At 42.0% G+C, this 17,991-nt stretch overlaps 1 protein-coding gene across 12 annotated transcripts in view; it reads right to left on the reverse strand.

Moving 5' to 3' along the window:
• ZMIZ1 (zinc finger MIZ-type containing 1) overlaps positions 1-17,991 on the reverse strand; it is a 364,718-nt gene that overhangs the window by 94,096 nt on the left and 252,631 nt on the right. The window contains exon 1 of one of the 12 annotated variants that reach the window (XM_076338400.1): positions 2,276-2,399. The exons of 10 other annotated variants lie outside the window; for them this stretch is intronic. The gene's annotated coding sequence lies outside the window, so the exon portion shown is untranslated. Of the gene's footprint in view, positions 1-1,683; positions 1,851-2,275; positions 2,400-17,991 lie in introns of those variants that run through there. One more of the 12 variants, XM_076338401.1, reaches the window with a different exon arrangement.

A 17,991-nucleotide genomic window follows, 5' to 3' on the forward strand; every position in this document is an offset into this window, starting at 1 on the left:
AGTTCTACTGTACTTTAACTGCCATCTTGATTTAAGTGCTAAGCAAAAAGAGGAACAAAATCCTGCTAAGCAGATCGGTGACAGCACAGAGCAAATGTGCTTTTGCTCGACTGAGAGGAGCTTCTACTTTTATGCATGATTAGCTGCTGATAATTACTTTCTTTACCACTATAACTGTAATAAAGTTCTAACTTGAGGAAAAATTAAAGGAGATACTGGGTAACTTGGGGCTATTTTAGTTGGATCTTAATTTTATGTACTTTCATTTCCAGGTAGTGTTTAAGCCATGCTAATTGTTTCTCTTAGGTCATCCCAGCTTAATGACCTGGTTAGCTTAACCTGATTGAAACGTGACTTCTTGAAAGAACTGTCTCCACAGTAACTTTTTTCTTCAAAATCTACAGATTTGCACAAGAAACACGATCTTCTTTAGTTTTATGAGCCAAATAAGTTGTTGTCACAAACGGGGGTTCAAATTGGCCAGTTTACTCCATGAGATCTGTCTACAGAGAGCATTTATTTGATCAAAAGTTGACAGATACTAAGGGAGTTTCAGCCGGATCTTATCATGGGCTCACCTGGACTCAGGGGGAGTCATTTGTATGATTGAAGTCAACACTTGTTTTGACAGTGACTTCAGTGGACACAGGATCACTGACACTACTTTAGGGAAAGTCTATTTCACCTTACGCAGCGATTTTAATGATTGAAGAGCTGCTATCTACAATAGAAAGTCTCTTCCCTCAACCAACCATGCTGTCAATGTTTGAGTTGCAAACACTGAAGCCGGATAGATTCCTCGCATTTCATTTTTGCTGTATGTTAATATATGCCATTTTATTCCGTTTTAAGTTATTATTTGCTTTAATCCAAGTAACTAAACCAAGAACCTCAATTCTGCTCTGGTGTCGCTAGTTTGAAACTTTCTGAAAACTCCATAAATCGTACGCAAATTAAATAATCTTTTTAGCTTTTATATAGGCAAAGAGATAAACAGGACACTTGTTACTACTCAACACAAGGGGCAAAAAACTTGCCAACTTGAATGCCCCAGGATGCCATCGATACGAATACTTCTTTGGGATCTTCTCTGAAACCACCTGCCACAGATGCGAGTTCTGCATGGCAAGGTCTTTATAAAGACAGCAAAAATGAAATGGTGGCAGCAGTATTGTCATTGCTGTTCGCAGAAGAGCACGTCACGTTTTGACAGTGCCAGACAGGCTAAAGTTGGAGAAAATGCCACTGATAATCGCTGTTGCCTTTTGGGTTTACGATTGCAGATACAATAAGCAAGATTCTTGCAAAATCTAAACGGTTCACCCCCTAAAATAAAAATACGGTAAAGCCCAGCTGTACTGGCAAGCCGTGCATTTCCTTCTCGCGTGCCCAAATCTCCTAAGGGGCAACCACGGCGAAGGGCGGCCGTATGTCAACCCGTCCCCGTCCCCCGGCGGAGCCCGCCTGCCCTCCCCTCTGACAACATGCAGCACTGCCTTACCCACAATGCACCCTCCCGCTGGCACGCACACACACACACACCCCCCGCTCGCTCGCGCGCGCACACACACACACTCACGCACACCCGCACGCTCCCAGCCGGGCTGAGGCGCGCACACACACACACACACACACGTCCCCGCTTACACGCGTACGCCCCCCCCCCCAAGGAAACCAACTTACCCACAAGTTATGTTTCATTCAAAAAGCCTAGTCTTCCTCTGCTCCCCCTCCTCTGCTCGCCTGCCTCTCCTCTGCTGCAGAAAAAGGCCACATATGTCTGCAAACACTTCTAGGCAGAAACCAGCCAGTGCAGAACAAAGGCGGCCGGGGTTGCCTTCATCTCAGCGCAAGGCAGCCAGTAGCTATTTTCAAGCTTGCTCGCTCTCCCCCCTCTGAGGGCACCCTGCTCTGTTTCTCCCTCTCTCTCTCCTCTTTGCCTGTCCAGCTACTGCACAACACACATCAATTATTCATTGCTTGTCTCACGGTTTCCAGGCAAAACCAATCACAGATGGAGTCTTGCTAATGGGCTCATGCCGTACTTGCCAACAGGCTATTTGTGCTCAAGCTACAACCCTCTAGAGACAATAAAGAGAATCAGGTTAAGCTTTAAAACTTCACACGTACGCGAACAGACCTAAAACGGCAATATACATGTAAGCATCCCTATGACATTGCTTAGGAGTACGTCTTCAGCATACAGCATGGCAGAAGGCTGCTTTAAATCTTCTGAAAGGGTTTTAAGAAAATCAAACGCTCAGAAAAATCTCACCTCGGCTGCATGTTACTGATATTGATGGTTTTCTTTTCTGTCTCTAGTGATCCATCTCTTGCTTTCCCATTACACCTCTCCCTCCTTCTCTCATACTCACGCACGCACGCACACACACACACGGCACAGGCAGCCACAGCCACTTTGCCAGAAGGAAGAGAGAGAAAGAGAGAGGAGGGGGGGGAAAAAAACCACCCAGGCAGCTCACATTTCAAACTTGCAAGGAGGGGTGGTGCTTAAAACGCTAGGACAAAGCCTCCGTCCCTGGCATCCAGCCAAAATACTAAAATAAATCCCCTCGATCAATTAATCGGAAGCAACACTTGTTCGAGTCCGCCTAACAAACCATTAAGGGCACCGGGGCCGAGAAGTCTTCAGATTTGGGAAAGCTTAGACACTTGTCTCCCCCCTCCCCCGTTTGCTGAATGCTGTTGACTAAATCCATCAAACTAGTCATGCTAATTAGCGCCCAGAGCGGCCTCGGCGGCGGAGGAGCCCCCGGGGCGGGCGGCCCCCGCGCCCGGGAGTTTCCTTCCGGACCGGCCGCCGCCCCGCGCCGGGGCGGGAGGTATCGGCGGGGCTCCGGCGGGGCGGGGCGGCCGGCGGGGGAGGTCGCTGAAGCGGCGGGGCTGGCTGCAGTCCCGAGGGCGACCGGCGCCAGCCGCCGAGAGGCGCCTCAGCGGCCGGCGCAGCGCTCCCGCTTGGCGAAGCGGCGGGCACCATCCCTCCGCTGCGGAGGGGAAACTGAGGCACGCAGGCGGGGGAGGGCGGTGGGGTGGGGTGCGCTCCGGGCTGCCAGCGGGAATCACTGTCACCAGCGGGACAGCCTTGTTTGGGTTGTTTGCCTGGGTTGGTTTTTTGTGTGGGTTTTTTTTGTTGTTGTTGGTTGTTTGTTTTTTTTTTTTAAAGAGTTGAGGCCTTCACCTTTGCCGGCCGCCCATTGCTCCGAACAGCATCACCCGTTCCCACACCACTCCGACTGCAGCACTGCCCGTGAAAGAGTTTGAAACAAGTTTCACATATCAAACTGTGCCACAACGCAGCCTTCGGTGGGCAGCGTTTCAGTTGACAGTGTCAAAGAAGAAAAAAAAAAAAACAAAAAACAACAAAAAACCCCACCCCAAACAGGAAGCTAACGTGACAATTTTTTTGCTCCTTCTCAGAGGGAAAACTGGCAGTTTAAGTTGTGGCCAGCCGAGCACCAGCCTTTTCCTGCGAGCCTCCTGCGGTGCAGAGCCACTTCCTTCCCCGGCACAACCTGCACAAAGGCACCTCCACCTCTTAAAGCGCACCCGGCCCTTTTGCAGTCAAGCTAGCCTGCGGGTTCCAGCGAAAAACCAAACAAAATAGGAACAACGAAAAAGAAGGACTTAAACACGAAAATATTGGCTCTCCCGCAAAATTCCTTTCAGCGAAAAAAATGGCCTCAGCTTTCCTTGCCATGCTTCCAGTCACTTAACCGGGCTTCGTAAACACCTTAGTAAAAAGAGTCTGCAACGTGACAGATTGGAGCAGCAAACTATCACAGATATCAAAGAGCAGCTCTTCTCCGAAAAATGATTCCACAAAAAAGCATCGTCAGATTTCATGTTCATTTTTTTCCCAGGGAATCCACTTCAAACAAGTAACAGGCACGTGTGCTTTTCACCTAACTTCCACCCCTGAAGTACCAGCTCAAGGTCAGCCTGTCAGACAGGGTTATTGCCTTCTCTCCTCAGCCATCAGACTAAGCAGTACTGCAACCCAAACCCTCCGTAATACTTCTGCAATCTCTGAGCTGCACAAGCTCGACCGAAGGAAGACTTCTTAACAATATGGCTGCTACAGGCGGTATGAAACACAGCGCTGGGCCGGTATCCACAGTGGGCAGCCCGTACAGCGCGGGCAAGCCTTCAGAGCTAGGTCCTCAGAGACCGAGGTGGACCCACGGGGCTGCTGGAACAAACTCTGACACAAAATGTCGTTTCCATTGCAGTTGATCAAATTTGAGATTCAGTCACGCAAAAGAAAAGTACAGAACCTCATACAACTGTTTTTATTGCCTTTCAGAGTGGATGGATGCTTTAAGGAGACGTAAATTATACAGCTAGGCTGGCAGAATAGATAATAGCAAGCACGAGTTCTAGAGGACTGGCAAAGCAGTAAGAGAAGTATGTCAATAATCCCAAACAAGGACCAAATTCCCTACTAACGCAACTGCACTGAGTTCAGACTTGGTGGATGTGAATGAAATTTATAATTGACTATAACTCTAGATAAATTCTAGACAGACACAGAATGTACATTTTTGTGCTTGTTTCAGGTTTTACTGCATTTACAAAATTTTCACGCAGTTCGTAAGCTATCATGGTGTTATTTCATGTTTCGAAAACACACACAAAGCAACAACAACAAGAACTTATCAGGCAGTTGCAACGTCCCGAATATCGAGACTGGCTCTTTCCTCATACAAGCCTCAATGAAATCTTATTTTCTGAGGGAAAAAATAATTTTATTATTTCTGTATAGAAAACTCATATTCCCCAGTATCCTATGTTTTTCTCTCTAACTACTGTCATAAGTAAGAGGATTGCCTTTTCTTCCTCCCTCTGCAATTAAATGCTCTTTCTAGCGTAACAGTGTAAGTTTCTCTTTTAAGCTGCCTGTCTTTTCAGCGGAAGTGGTTTAGAGTAGACAAATCACTTATCTAAAAATTATGTACTTACTTCTCCTTTGACAAATCTTCAGCAGGTTTCTAATCCCACCCTGCCACTTGAAATATCACTTTCTGTGATGACATTTGAGTCACAGTTGTCAGAAGCATCAGGCTCTGTAGTTAAATGGATTAAATCACACTTCATAGCATGCAGCATTTTGAAGAAGGAGTGGTTTATCATTTGTAGAAATTAATCATAACAGTTTTTTCTCTAGGGCAAATTCCCAATCATTTTTAAAGATTACTATGTTTAAGCCCCACTGACAGCAGTATGTCAAATTACATCACAGGGAGGGTTATCTCAGGCAGTGATAACTATTAACAAGACTCACTGAAGGCATCTACTACTGGGAGAAGCAGGTCCGTACTGGGGAAGCACCTTTTAAATGCAGGCGTGGGCGAGCAGACTCTTTGGCTGCGCTTTGTGCGGCTACTGATGCCCCAGGGATCCCACTGTCTGGTGGTGTGCCTGGCCGCTCGCATCCCGAGCGGCCACTCTCCTGCAGGGCCAGCGAGATGCTCAGCCCCACAGGGAAGGGGAGACAGGGGGTCAGGGCATCGTTCAGTCCTACAGGGGGGAAAAGAGGAGACGCTTATTTGGACCACCTCTAGCTGTTTAAGGAGAAGAGTCGAAAGATTTTCAAAGAAGTCCCATTTACCTCGAAACAGGAGGCAGCGTTTGTCTGTTTAACGTATGTTGTCAATGCCAAGCAATATGACCGATCAGAATCCTCCCAAATCTCAATCCTGTCAGTCACCATGTGGTGCAGAAAGAAATCACCACCAGCACGTCCATATGGTACTGCTCTTTGCTCTCCATGCCAAGCCGCTTCTCTCTCAAGGAGTGTATTTTTAAAAAGTCAGAAGTCCATCCTTAAGTCATGATGGTGCAACAGACTTGCATGCCCATGGAAGAGCAATTTTTATGGTGAACAAGAGAACGATGTGGACAGATTCTTATGTTCGCGTGCCTTTGATTGCTCAACATAAACGGCACGATGCTTATCTTCAACTAGTTCAAGTGAGGTAGCCTTTGGGTGTAATTCTTGCTTCTCTCCCTCCTTGCTCCTCTGGCGATATTGCAAAAAATGAACCAAATACATGAACACCTGTAATAAAGAGACAGACCGCCAAGAGGAAAAGAAGGAAAGGCTGCAGAGGGGCAGAGATCAAATCCCCCATTCGGATGCTTCAGTATCAAGTAAACTGTACAAGGGGGGACATCATCATGTTCTACTGTAATTTCATTATGAGACGTGCGCAGAGGAAAGAGCAGAAAAGTTGTTTAGAGAAAGAAAACATAAGGGGTAAGGAAATTCTCTTCAAGTAGCTGTAATACCAGTTATTGCCCACTGAGTCATAATATAACCCTTTAGCAATGCAAATTTTCTATGGCCAAAGATTTAAAGGTTTGTCTTGGGGACCAATCTTTATTCATCAGTTTTGCTGCACTGCTGAACACAGCAGGGTAGTTCCTTGCAACATTTGTCTAGAGCAGATTATTTGCCCAAGAATTAGTTCCCTTTTACTTTTACTTCACTATTGATTCAAAGGATTCAAAAAACTCTTTAGAAGGCTTACAATTACATAGTTGAAATACACAGAATACGTGGATCAGTGGCCTTGTGGATATTTCCTAACGTTTCACAGTAGGCCGAGTCAGTTGAAGCCGTTACAAATCACAGGGCTGCATCCTAGTCAGAAACCAACCATGTACTGGGTGGGGGGAAAATCCTTTGACTCCGCATCAAGTGTCTTTCATGCATAACCCACTTTTCCAGGATCAAACCAACTCCATCCGGAGAGAGCTGTGAGAGGAAAACCCAGCATAAAAAGCGAAGTAGAACAAGACTCTTTTATGTGGTTTAGTCCTGTCTTAAGTCAAAGATTACTACGACTAAAGTACTTACCCCCTTCGATCTCCTTCTTTGTCAAGCTTTATAAAACCAAGGTAGGAAAGTCACAAAACGTAACACCACAGCATCTCCCTTTCTCCTGCTGCCCATGACTGCTGTTTGCATGTGCCCTCAGTAGCGAAATGTTTTGACGGACCCTCTGATCTGGACTACACACCTGGAAACACCGAATGCTGTTTTGGATGCACACAGCAATTGGACCGAAATGCTCAAAATCTTCTGAGAGAGACTTACACCCTTTTTAACTTTCAAGACCATGGAAACGCTCATGTTCTTGTTATCCCATTATGAAAAATCCTTCCTTCAAACCTATGCAGAGGCTCAGGACAGACCTGTAGGCACTGCAATGAAAAACATCTCTGTCAATTGCCATCATCTTTGGAGAAGGTCTACCTTAAATGCATCTAATAAAATGCACTGTTGCAATTTTCTAATCTCTATTTCCTTCCTTCCTTCTTTTGATTAAATGTCTTTACCATGTGCAGGAAAACAAAAAGATCTGTAAAATTACAATGAAAGATGGGAGAAAAACCCCCCAGAATTACAGAGTGAAGCCACATTCATCATATTTGTATCTTTGGTTCTCTTCACAGCTATACTTTTACAGAAAACTGAGAAGCAAAAGTAACCGAACCATGCAGAAATAAAGAATAAAGTACACCAAGGAAAAATCACATCTGTAATGTAGGACGACAGTCAGAAGAGAGGCTTTACGGAGCTAAAAAAAAAAATAAAAAAAAAAAAATCACTGTACAATGACAGCATCAGTTCAGAGTTGTCTCCAGCACTATTTTCACCAGCAACCCAGCTACTGCAGCTACCCCCTCCCACACCTACTCGTCCGTCAGGCACTTCTAAAGACAGATGGAACATACCCCACCCTGTGATGCTCTGCCCTTCTTTTACTGTATCTATTTTGCTACAAATACTAATGAATGTTTTAAAACCTGCTTTTTGTGACATGGGAGCTTGATTGTTTTTCCAAATTTTAGCGATGTCTTAATATTTACATACTTCCATTCAAACTCCTTGGGTAAACTGGAGCATGGCACAAATGTCTTCAGTGCGCATCTCCACTTTCAGTGCCTCTTTTGGCAACTCGGCTAGAGTTCATGCCATCTCTTCTAGCAAATCGGACAGAACTAGAAATTAACTGAAGCCCTTTCCATACTAAATCCAGTTTTTCAGCACGATCAAGTGGATTTCTAAAGCATACATATTTTTCACTAACTTTTGATTAAATATATTTTTATACCACATCGTGCAAACTGCCCAATTTTCCTCATATAGTTTAGACATTTTTAGCCTGCTACCACTTTGGGGAAATATCTGATCAAATGATTCTTTAGATTTCAAACTAATCTTTTAGCATTCGTAAGTTCTGCAAAGGATTAAAAATTTTGTTATACATGAAGCAAGACTTTCAAATGCAGTGAGGATTAGCCTACCTCTCTTCCTAAGAAAGTTTTACTATGCACTTTAATAAAACATATTTTTCTGCTGCTTTTTGAGATGCTCAAGATTATATTCTCGGTCAAAACAGTTGTTTTTATTGAGCGTGTAGGCATTTGTAGCTGAAGCCCCATCCCACCTCTGGCATCCTGTGGGTTAGTTACAGCTAAGCATCCTCTCTCCCTGCTTAACCGTTCAAGGGGATAAGGAGGCAGCTCTGAAGACAGCAACCTAATCAGGTCTCGCTGAAAGAAGGCAGAGAACTATCAGAACAGCAGCTTGTGAGGCTGCGTAAGACTAAAGGGGTGCGAAGTAGTAAATGAAACTGAAGCTTGGAAAGTAGAAGCCCTGCTAGGGCTCCTGGACTTTTCTTGGCATTGTAAATCCAGTTTGTGCTGTTTTGACTGTTAGCAGTATTTTTCAGAAATATAAATTGTATGAATATTCCTCATTAAGATCTCAAAAGAATAAACCCTCCATGAAAATACTCAATCCCAGTGACTATTTTTCTTTCATTTCTCCTTCTAGGTTATAGATGCATTCATCTCCAGTCGACACTTCTCCTTATTCCAGCCCCCTCGAAGCAGTGCTGTGAGCAGGGCTGCTCGGGCTTTCTGGGGAGTGGCTCAATCCGAGTTGTCCTCCCCTCTGCGTAATCCTGCGGGCCCCATTTTCCTGTGCTGCCCCTAATCCAAAAATGGGTTTGGGAGGAATCCTAGGCTACTTGCTTATATCCTTTTTTTATTATTACTTTTCAAAAACAATCCACTAAAATATGGAAGGTATCAGTAGTGAGAAGGAATATGCGATACAAACATCCTGAGCGGGACATAAATGGAATAAGAAAAGATGTAAAGAGAAGATATGTCCTTCATTAGCCACAGTATTTACACTCTATACATAGGGAAGTTAATGACAGAGCCCTTTTTCTGTGCTATGAGTGAACTGTGAGAGCACTCAAATGAGAAAGTTGAGATGCAATATATTTTTTTAATTAAAAAAAGGTAATCTATGAAAACAACACTGAATGTCACTTTCTCCAAGACAACTGCAGAGTCTAGAAAACCATCAAAAGTGCATATAGATGTTTAATGATGCCGTGTCTAACATATGAGAGGTTATATAAATAAACAAATAGATAAAAGTCCAAAGTTACAAATTAAAAGAAAAGTTACAAACTGGTGGCTATGCAACACTGTCTTGGAAAGCTTCCATTCTGGAATACAAAGACATTCATCATTTGGAGGCCAGCTCATGCTTCTAGTTTTGTATTTAAACAAATCCATGTACCATCATCATACACTTTTTATATCAATCTGCCAGAAAGCCATACAGAGTTATTTTTAGTGGACTGTGAGATAAAGTACAATTTAGCTTGCAAAGTAGCCTAATAAGGCAAAACGTTCTTGGTGAAGACCAAATGCAGTCACTGTCACTCTTCCCCCCATACACTAATCAATCTCCAAGAGCGTCCCTTAATTTTTCCCACTGACTGTGGAGGATTACTGCATTAGCAACAACAAGATAGAACTAGGGGGATCTTTATTGTTTTGTCTGTTCTGATGATCAAATATACAGTGATTGCAGAAGAAAGGAAATGGTCTGAAAAGAAAGTGGTTTTGCTCAGATTCGTCAAGGAAACATTTTGGTAGACAATCATTTTAAGAGAAACAACAGCTTAATATCAGTTTTGGCTTTCAGAAACTGGGAAAGTGGTCTCAGTCAACTCCAAATACTTCAGGCCTCATGCTTTTTCAGTGCCATGTTTCCTTCCACCGTGTTGGCAGTGGAACAAAGCTTTAAAGTGGATATAAAGGACTCTCGGGGAGTATGCGTATGCTTAAATATTCACAAGGATCTTCTTAAAACTAAAAATGTTCCCCAATCCACTAAGTTACTTAGAATCTGAGAAAAATACTCATTTTGACATGTTATTGGGGGGGGGGGGGGATAATTCGCTAACAATTTATGAGAACAAGATTAAAACCAGCAATTAACAGACTTCTATCTTTAGTAATTATTCATATACCTGTTTAGCTGATTATAAGTTGTAGCTCCAGGCTGTCTGCCTGCATTGCTAGGACACAGACAGCAACCTTTGCTAAATTGACTCCACTGGCTACGCTCATGCTGCAAGAGCTGTTTTCAAGGACAGATGTACAATGTTATATGGGTAAAGAGACAAGCAAATTAAAGATGGGTGTTCTGTCAGGAAAAGGACTGAAGAACTTGTGTCAGCATTTCCCTACATTAATAGGACCTCAGATTTTTAACCCTTCACCACCTATTACTTTAGATTTAAGAAGCACCTTCCTTCCATAGATAGCACAATTGCGTCTTCTGAAATAAAATCATGAAAATAGAATAGCTCAGAACAAAATACAAGGGCATACACTATAAATAACCACATATCTATATATAGATAGAGAGGGATTCATGAAGAGCTTTTAATCCTTCCTAAACTGTGATTTATTTTAAAGCATCATAGCTTCTGGGTTAAAGAAGCTGAGAACAGTAGAACATGAAGTTACCGAAACATACTATTGCTACACAACACGAAAGTATCCCTCAATTTGAGGTCATCAATAAATGTCCAGCACATTCCTACCAAAAAGCTACACTCACATTTTGGATTTTTCTTTTTATCATCTTAATTCTGCATATCTCTGTTTAAAGCAGTATATGTATTTCTTTAAATGAGGCTGAAAGTCTTTAGACCTACTCTGCTCTGAGAAATACTTAGCAGTACAACCATAGAGGAGAGTTACTGGCAAGGGGCTACGTCTTACATTGCCTTTATTGGCTCCGCATTGAAATTAAGTTTACAATCAAAGGATTATGTGATTTCACTAAAAGAGGGCTTCTGGCGTCTATATAAACACGTCTTATTTTACTAGAGGATTTCTAGCATAGATCTAGTCTACTTTGAGACTAAGAGCAAGTCTACACCTTGCGATGACATGAACTACAAAGAGCCAGGAGCCGTTGATACGCTCTGATGCAGCAAGGCTGTTCTGTACCGTGACATTGACTTCAGTCCCAAAAACCATACAGGACTATTTTCATACTACTACACCAGGGACTGTAAACCCTTCTTCTTGGCAGGGATAATTAGCTTGGGCACCTCACTGTTGACTATCCCGTTTCCCAACCCAGAGCTAGGTTCGTTGCCGCAGTCTCGGCGTCTACTACATTGTGCTGTATCTCTACTGAACTACTCCCCTTCAGAAACTCCTCTCAGTAAAAGTTTCTATTCGATTGAGAAGAGTCACCAATTGTCACGTGGGACCTGCTCCTTTCCACAGAAATGCAAAATTAAAGAGGCTTTTCAGAACTTCTTTCCAGGAAACTGACTATAATCTAAAATAGCCCTAAATTCTCAGTGCGGTGATCGAGTAAAAGAATGGTGTATTTCCAACAACCACAGCTATTGCAAAGTTTCCAACAACTAGACAACGCAGGAGACAAATTTAGAAGGCAACATTATCAATGTTTTCTCTGAAATGAAATAATATTTATTATGACTACTGAAAATTACCCCCACTCCCCTGATATAAAAATATGCCATGGACAGCCATAGGAAATCTAACATAAGGAACAATCCTACACAGAGAATTTGACAAAAGACCTAAGAAGTTTCTATTCTTTAATATAGCAAATTTCTGTGTTCATGAAACAGGAGAGAAGCTTATTAGGGGCTTTAACCTCCACCCCCAACCCCAAAACACGCTTTTCCTATATCTGAATACAGAGAAATACTAAAGTTCACACTTCATGATTTTTAGTAACTTCATCCATCTGTTAAATAATTTGCATTCTGCTAGAATATGCAGCAATAGTATAGCTATGAAAATATGCATTACTCTATAACCTGGAAACTATCCATTGGTATTTAACACTATTTCTTACTTCTCTCCTGCAACATCGCATGGAGAGTTTCACAAAAGTGGTGCTTTAATGATGTACAGGCACCAGAAAGGAATCTTGTCCCTAAGAGATGCTTTGAAATAGCTCGATCAAGTCAAGAATCCTTCCATCTCCACTGTGAATGACAGGTACTGCCCTCTTTTTAATTTACATGCATCAGATTAAGTCTTTGTGTCTACTATATACAACACATTGCCTTGATGGGCTGATTGTCCACAGCCAAAAGATTGAACATTGAGAATTGAACAGATCAAGACAAAAGCTTTAGGATGGGAGGTTGGATGGTGACCTATTTTTAATGAAGCCTTCAAAGTAAAAACTGAAGAATTTTGCATGTGCCCTTAAGCTGTAAATGTGGTTTTGCTTTTTGTTTCATATTTAAATCCACTGGTAAGTGAACATTAGAGCTGAAAATATTCTTCGGAAGCTTAACCAGATAACTGTATTTTTAATCACTTTATTTCTTTTAATTTCTTAACGTACTTAGAGAATACACACTGAAGCATCTCCCCGTGAACTACAAAAGCTGAAGTGAAAGCTCAGGTGTAGTGAGGCTGACTTAAATGAGAAAGTACAATTTGGAGATGCTGCTCAAAAGAAATTAAAATTTTGGATACCTCGACTCAAGAAAGCATAATCGGGCCTGATTTTCTAAAAGTGCTAAATCTCCTGCAGCTAAAAGTTAAGCGTCTTTAACATATTTCCAGTTGAGCATCCAAGAGCTGAGGAACCACAGGTCACCAGTCTGCTTTGGGAATTGTGGCGTGTATCACCACAGCTCTTAAGTTTTGACCAAACAGTCACTGTCAGCTCTCCAAACTATTTACCGACTAGTGCACCTTTATCATCAACGTTTTAAATTAAAAAGTGCTGGCACGTTATTTAAATGAAGCTTAATACGCATTAGTGTTACTCTGCAGGCCACTTATCTTGGCCCGGAGGACTGCTGCCTGGAAAACGCTGTGCAGTCTTTAAAATTACTCACATCAAAATCTTTCTTAAAAAGATGTGATATACTTTCATACCTGCAAAGGAAAATTAGTAGATCCAAAGCAAACTACTTTTACCAAAGGTAGGAGAAATAAAGTTACAGAAGTTACATTTCTTTTTCTTTGGGAAAGGGAATAGTAGACATATTTACAGAAATATACGTCAACAGAAAAAGGAGTCTGCCTTATGCTTAAAGATAGTTTCTGTGATAAGGGATTAGAGATACTAAACCTTCAAGAGGCAGGTACTTCCAAGAAGGAAAGACAAAGATCTTAGAGCGCCTCAGAACTCATCAAAACCATTTCTGTTTTCTCACGCACAGGATGTCCTCTCCAAATTACCTTTCTCTCTTGCTTTGAATCACCATTATCTTCTTTGAAGAATTCTTCTGGGTGAAGGCCTGTAATTTTAATATGCATAGCCGTGACAAAATGAGGGTTGCTATTTAGTACTATCTCCACTCTAATCTGCCCTTGCTTTCTGGGATTTAATGGTAGCTCTTATCTCTGCTGAAGGAGCGAAGTTCAGCGAACTAAGTCTCCTCACTTCGATCAGATCAGAATCAGAGGGGTCTGTCATAAACTCCTGTATCAAAATCAGAGAGGGGGAAATGGAAGCCAGTTTTACAAAAGTGGAACAGAAAAGTTCATGAGTACTTTTCAATACCACTCCTCAACAGCTTCATCATTCAGAAGAGAGAAATGACTGCTTTGGCAAGCTGAGAATACTCATGTGTCTCCTAATGCTCTTGGAAATCTTCTCACCCTCCTGGGAGTAAGGGGGAGAAAGATGGAGGGAAATACAAAGTTGGTTCCTCACTTATTTTTTCCATCGGTGGAAAGGGGAGAATGGGAGAGAGAGAATCCTAGTTTCTCAATAACCCTCAATATATCACTTCTGTGCTCCTAGTCCATGCCAGACACGCCACTCACTGCAAACCATCTCCTGGTACACTATAAGCAAACTATTTCAAGTCCACAGCACAATTTTCTTTTTCCACATGACGAGAACAGACTTTTTCTTGGGTTCTCCATGAAAGCAACCAGGATTTACATCAGTCTTTCCTAATATTTGGTAGCAGTTCCTCTACAGAAAAGCTTTTAGGAAGGATGGGAGTAGGTGATGACTCTTGCTTCCATTTTTTTATTGGCTTCCAGGGGAAACCATATATGATAACACTTCTAACTCAGTTCACCCCTATTGACCTGCGCTCTCTCCACTGGCCTCAGTATGAAAAAAACCCAACACATACACTCTCGTTTTTTCTGTCGCAACTTAATTTACGTTACTGAATATGATTTCCAAAATAAAGTAACAGATCAATCAGGAAAAAAAAAAATGAAATGCCTTTAGATTTGGAGTTACTCAAAAACAAAAGAAGAAAGCCCATACAAATAGTTTCTATACTCTGGGAATAAGTATGCAAATCCTATCAGTTTATGATGAGGAAAAAAAAAAAAGAAGACTGATCAAATCAACATTTTGTTTTGTCTTAAGTATCACCACTGCCACAGGGAGACATCAGCTAGGCTGAAGAAGTATGGGTCCAATGTAATTAATATTCCTATGACTAATCGCTGGAATTACACTATTGCCCAGAGACCCAAGGAGGATTAGAATATCATCATAACAGAAATGATCAGTACTATTTGTTAACCTTTAGCTTTAAAAATACAACTAAATTCTTAAGACTTTGACACTGCCTCATGTAACAGCAAGAATGATTTATGGGCATTCACCAAGGGGGGGGGGGGGGGAAAGGCATGAATCCCTACAGAACGCCACGGGAAGGCAAGTAATAACCCTAAACTTACTAAAATGTGGAACATAATTTACATGATTCTTATAAAATATTTATGTTACTTTCAGACAAAGTATTGACTGAGATATCTGATCTCGTCAAAAACACGAAAACATTCTTTAAGTAATTACATCAGATTAAAGAGCTGACATTTAAGAAACAATGCTCTTTGAGGGTAGTCATCCTGCAGGCAGAGGAATGCAAAGGTAAGAAAAAAGGTGCGGGAAAACAAGACTTCTGTACTGTGGTTAACATGACTGAGGATGACTGTTGTCAGTCAACTGTAATACAAGCTAGCAAGGAAGCTCAAACACGGACTGCAAATCCGAAGGAAAATCTGTACATTCTTTTAACTCTTGCATTTAACTGCCAGAGCAGCAAGTGGTGCCCTTGGAAGGAGCAACCAAGACCCGGGGGAGCAGCCACCGCTGCTGCTGCCGCCTTCCAGGAGGGCAGAGCTGGGAGGTGGCAACATGGGGAAGGAAAAGCTTTCAAGACTGAGGTGCGCTTTGGGGCGGCAGCCATGCTGGGAATTCCTGCAAATTAGACCAAATCCTCTCAAGTAACCTGGCACGCTTTCCATGCTGTGTTTGTAAATGAAAAAAAGAGACATAGAAAAGAAGGCACTTTTGCCCAGAAACTTAGGAAATAAAAGTAGTACCCAACCTCCAATACAATTGGTTATATTTACAAAGACAGTAAACAGAGAAGAGAAAAAGGAAAGAAGTCACTGTGTCGCCACTTGAGCCCTCTTTGGGAGGAATTCAACACATTAACGTAATCGATTATACTAGTGCATAACAGCAAGTCCACTGCTTGTCTGCTATCCCCACTTCAGGGAATAAACGAGCAACGAGGGCTGCTGGTACTTCCCATAGGCAGGAAGTGAGGAGGTCGCCTTGCTCTCAGGGGTGCAGTGTTGGGTACTGATACAGAGCCCTCAGTCCCCTGTGGCAAGACTGGCTCCCTTCCGCCACTGACTGCATTGCTCTGAACCAGGTCTCATAAAAACATGGCACTTAAAGTAAGATGGTTTGGTTAAATCGGGTTTCTGACTGCTTTCAGACAAGAACTCCCAGTGGTAAACTGCAATTAGTCCAAAAGCTCTTGCAATTGAGTTAACACTGTTCATTTCCAAAGGAGGGTCATCACTTTTAAGAAGATGATGTCAAATCCAGGAGGAAGCCTCACGACTACAGTAAATTCTTTATCCTGTCTCTCCAAAATGGCAGCAGCAGAAAAACAACTGAGTGATCAAGGCAGTTGATCCAAGACAGCAGTTCCCAGTTCTCTGACAGGGTTAACTCTATTCCCACCTCTTCCTCCGCAACCCTTGCCTTCGTTTACCCTCTGTCTTTCCTGTCTACCTCAGTTAGAAGTTCTTCAAAGAAAGGACCTCCAAACTGTGCGTAGGGTTTCTTAGCACAACTGGCCTTGATCTCACATGGGATCTTTGAGAGCACCAGTGAGTAACATCAACACCACAACCAAGCAACGCTGTGTCAGGGCACCAGAAAAAACATACATTAGATCCTTGGAAAAGTTCTGCACTTTCTTCTTTGGTGACTGAGGCAGATGAGGTAACCTTCTTAGGACAGAGAGCACTCTGACTACAGCCAGTACTTGGTATAACAAGTATTTAGCTATCTAATGAACAGGTTAAGGCAAGAACTAAAGTTTCTAATAACTTGTTTAAAAAGGGAACATTATACATTTAAGACGACCAAAAATAATATATTTTTTCCTTTTAAAAAGACATATCGTTATAACCAAGGATGTGACTATAACGACTGAGTTCCAGATTTTGTTAACTTGGTTGAGTGGCCTTTTGCTATGGTTAGGGTTGCGATATGGCCTGGGTTATCTTGTTACCATCAGTAGCTGTTCGGCAGCATATACAAAATGAGTGCACCGGTCACAGTTCAGCTCACATGCCTACATCACCAAATTCGTTATCTTGAATTCAGCCTCTCCAAAATCTATTTTGATCAAGAAGTAAAGGACTTAAACCAGATATTGCCTGGTTCATTTGTTCAAACCTAAATTACTTTCGAAAGTTTGCTAATCTTTTGCTCATGTTGCAACTGTCTACAGTTCAAGAGAATTTCATACTTAGGGATTCTGCTTTGAGAAACGTTATATTTTTCGAAAACGTTTCATTTTACATCTGTCATCTAATGCCTAAAAAGCTCTTAATCTGTAGGCTGCATCCCTGAAACATTATCCCTTACCTGTAATTTGGAATGTTTCCCATTTAGTCATGTGTCCCCCCCCAAAAAAAAAATCCTTAAAATAGTTACTTAGCAGGACCAACACAGCAAAGAACATCATGCTTTTACAAACCATTTGCACTTCTGCAGACTAAGATGTAACAAAAGAAATAACACATGATAGAATATTATCTAACACCACAGTATGTCAACAACATACACACACAAACAAACTCTCCCCATATGTGTTTTAATTCTAACTTAAATTGCTAAATTTCCATCAGCAAGGATTTTTCTTTGCCACTGTTTGCTTTTTGTTGGTTTCTCCCCCATGGAATAAACCCAAGATTTTTCTCTGACATCTTCAGAAACTCATTTCTTTTAATCTTTCATTACCTCTACCTAAAGTCATCAATATTCAATATACTACCTCTGTCAACCCCCCCAAAAAAATTCTACCATTTTCTCCATTCCTCTCCCAGATGTCGTACCGTTATTACCATTTATTCATAGTCAGTTTTCCTCTTGCATACATCTACTCTGCTGCCATTCCAGGCAAAGACCACTAGGCATTGAGTGATCAAAGGATGAGACTGGCTATGCGAATCCTCATTTGGTACAACAGCCATACTGCACCAAGTTTAAAAAAAAAAAAAAAAAAAAATTAGAGTTTTTTCATATTCCCTCCGACTAAATAGTAAAGTCACCAGATCAGCTCACATCGC

This window comes from Aptenodytes patagonicus, chromosome 5 (genome assembly GCF_965638725.1).
Source record: "Aptenodytes patagonicus chromosome 5, bAptPat1.pri.cur, whole genome shotgun sequence".
Lineage (NCBI taxonomy): Eukaryota > Metazoa > Chordata > Aves > Sphenisciformes > Spheniscidae > Aptenodytes > Aptenodytes patagonicus.